At 44.5% G+C, this 3,162-nt stretch overlaps 1 long non-coding RNA gene across 1 annotated transcript; it reads right to left on the bottom strand.

Moving 5' to 3' along the window:
- Window positions 1-260: 260 nt before the first annotated feature.
- Window positions 261-1,677, bottom strand: LOC105542100. The gene is made up of 2 exons (XR_001006420.1): window positions 1,495-1,677; window positions 261-1,113 (listed from the first exon to the last, which is right to left on the bottom strand). It is a non-coding gene; the product is annotated as an uncharacterized LOC105542100 (long non-coding RNA).
- Window positions 1,678-3,162: the final 1,485 nt, after the last annotated feature.

The raw sequence follows: 3,162 nt of genomic DNA on the forward strand, positions 1-3,162 counted from the left end.
CATAAACTATGCTCTTAAATTGGTATCTCTCAAAGCCTACTCCATGGAATACCTGCTCTGAAGAATGTTAACACATTAAAAATCATTCCTTGCCCATAAAATGTGAGAAAAGGCTCTCCAAGCCTTTGCAATGAAAGCATGCACTGTGAATCTCTAAAGGGAGTTATGGCATGCAATATTTTCCAAATTGGCCTTCAAGCTCTGTTTGTGAGAAATACCTCCCAGGACTCGTGTTCTTCTGAATACACTTTGGAAAATGGTTATAAACTTAAGGAAGGTGAAACCACATTTATTGGTTGTTCTATAAAATCAAACATGGAGATGAGGCTGAGAATGACATCCTTGGAAACAGTCAGAGAATCTCTCCTGTTGTCATCAGGAATTGAAGGCAGAGGGGAGAACAGAGGTCAGGGATGGGCCAGTCTGTCCAAAGGGGACAGCAGGTTTTGGAGACAAGGTGGCACAAATGTAGACAGTTCTTCTGTCCTGGCTGCTTGTCATGGACCGGAATATAAAGTGTGCCCAAAAGAGATTATGGCATAGTGCGACGGGGAGGGTGGTCTAGTACATTCCTCTCTTTAGCTTTTTGGAAATAGGGTAGAACTGTCCAAAGAAATCAAGCCAGTGTCAGTAAATTATGAAATAAAAGACCTGATTCTGTATTTCTGCAATAGTGTACAAAAACCACAGAATTTTTAGCCACATGGAAAACAAAAACATAGAAAATCCTGAGGACTTCAATTTGCCTCACTTAGGCTTATCACCACTACATGCAAGTAACTCGTGCCTCTCCCTGCAGCCCCCTTAGCATTTCAGTCATGCTCTCCTTATATGTGCAGCCCATGTACTTGACTGTGGACTTCTTCTTCCCACCTCTGTGCCTCATCCCAACCTCAGATGGGATATATAATTTTGTTCAGGACTATGTCACTTCCCCGTGACACCAAACAAAGAAAATGACATTTCAGGCCGGGCGCGGTGGCTCATGCCTGTAATCTCAGCTACTCAGGAGGCTGAGACAGGAGAATCGCCTAAATCCGGGAGGCAGAGGTCGCAGTGAGCCGAGAACACGCCATTGCACTCCAGCTTGGGCAGAAAGAGTGAAACTCCCGTCTAAAAAAAAAAACAACACATTTTAAAACAAAGTCTGGCTTGAAAAAAATTTTACTTTATCAGATAATATTACTGAAAAGTTCAAGAGATGTTTGGTTTCAGGCACAGCTTGAGAAGGCCCCAAACAAGGTCATCAGGATCGGGGTTCCGGTCCTCATCTTTTTTATTGTTGTTGAAGTCTGGCTCTGTTGTGCTGGCTGGAATGCAGTGGTGCAATCTCGGCTCACTGCAACCTCCACCTTCCGGTTCAAGTGATTCTCCTGCCTCAACCTCCCAAGTAGCTGGGATTACAGGTGTGTGCCACCACGCCCAGCTAATTTTTGTATTTTTAGTAGAGACAGGGCTTCACCATGTTGGCCAGGCTGGTCTTGAACTCCTGACCTCGTGATCCGCCTGCCTCTGTCTCCCAAAGTGCTGGGATTAGAGGCATAAGCCACTGCGCCTGGTCTCTAGTCCTCATCTTTCAGCTCCACTTCCGGCCTGCTGGCTTCACGCTCAGGGCCATAGCGGCAAGATGGCTGCCGCTGCTCCTCACAGTCTTCAACTACCAGTCCCACAGATAGAGAGGTCTCTTTCCCAGAACGCCCTGCAGTGGTCAAGTTGAATCTCATTGGCTCTGATTGGGTCCAATAACTGGGCATAGGAAATGGGTTGTTCTGATTGGTACCAGCCTAGGTCCCGGTCAGATGCTTCAGCACTCCAACCAGAGCACAAGGATAAGAGGAAAATCTATGCTATTTAGTTACCAGAAAAAGATGAATGGCTGCTGGGGAGCATAGGTGAGAGATCTCCACTATACTAGACTTGAGAGGTCATTTAGTATAGAGGATAAAGGCTCAAATGCTGCAGCTAGATTACCTGTGTTTAAATCCTGGCTATGGCCTTGTTATCTGAGTGACAAATTCTTTGTTTGTTTATAGAGACAGGGACTTGCTATGTTGCCCAGGCTGCACTTGAACTTCTGGCCTCAAGCAATCCTACTGCTTTGGCCTCCCAAAATAGTGGGATTACAAGCATGAGCCCCCACGACTGGCCTGAGTGACAAGTTCTATTAACCTCATGGTGCCTCAGTTTTCTTCCCTGACAAATGGCAATGATGAAAGTGTTTACCCCTTAGGATTGTTGTGAGGTTTCACTGAATCCCTATACATACACCACTTAGAAACGGTCAGGCAGTTACAATGTGATACCTTGATGTTAGCTGTTACCCAGGAGAAGACTTGACTCCAAGACTTCCCTCTGAGGTATCTGCACTTCCTTTTTCTGGATATTTCCCCATTCTTTTTAGATTTTAAAGGAGTCAGGAGGTAGAGGCTGGTAGGTTTGTGGCCCTGGGGCCTCCCTTCCTTGCTCAGCAAGGCTGGGGGCGCCATCAGCATTGCCTTATTTGATGTGGGAACTCCAGCAACTTTGAGTCAATACATGTCAATAGAGTCATCCATAAAAATGATCATCAAGGATCATTTATGAACTTCACAAATGCATATTGAGTAAACATTTATTGGCTGCTTCTATGTGTACTCAGGGCTGAGGTTGCCGTGTTGAATGAACATGTGACTGTTTTCTAGAACTACATGGACTAGAGGGAAAGACAGGCAAGAAAACAGGCAACTAAAATAAAAAGGATTTATTATAGAAGTGTGTACCAGATGTCAACTCTATCTAGGATGGGGAATGGGTTCATTTTATACAAAAGAAGAGGTGGTTACACAGAATCTTTAAAAAGAAAAAAAATGTGTGAAAAGGAAGGTGAGGAAGGGAGGGGAAGTAATTCAAGGCTGAGAGATGAGCATGCGCAAAAGCAGGGCAACATAAAGAGTAATCTCAGGTCTCTCAGTGGGGACTAGCTTGGGTGTCTAAGTTTGTGCATAAACTTCTAAGAGGAAGCTGAAGATGGAAGGAAACTCAGAAGTGATAGAACGTCGCATAGCTCCTTTGCAAGAGACCCAAATACGAATATACACATTCTATATGAAGCTTTGATGCCCTAGGCTTTGATGAGACCATCTAGACATTTTAACTACTTCTTTGAAAGCTAACTGTCCAGTT

This window comes from Mandrillus leucophaeus, unplaced genomic scaffold, assembly GCF_000951045.1.
Source record: "Mandrillus leucophaeus isolate KB7577 unplaced genomic scaffold, Mleu.le_1.0 Scaffold250, whole genome shotgun sequence".
NCBI lineage: Eukaryota > Metazoa > Chordata > Mammalia > Primates > Cercopithecidae > Mandrillus > Mandrillus leucophaeus.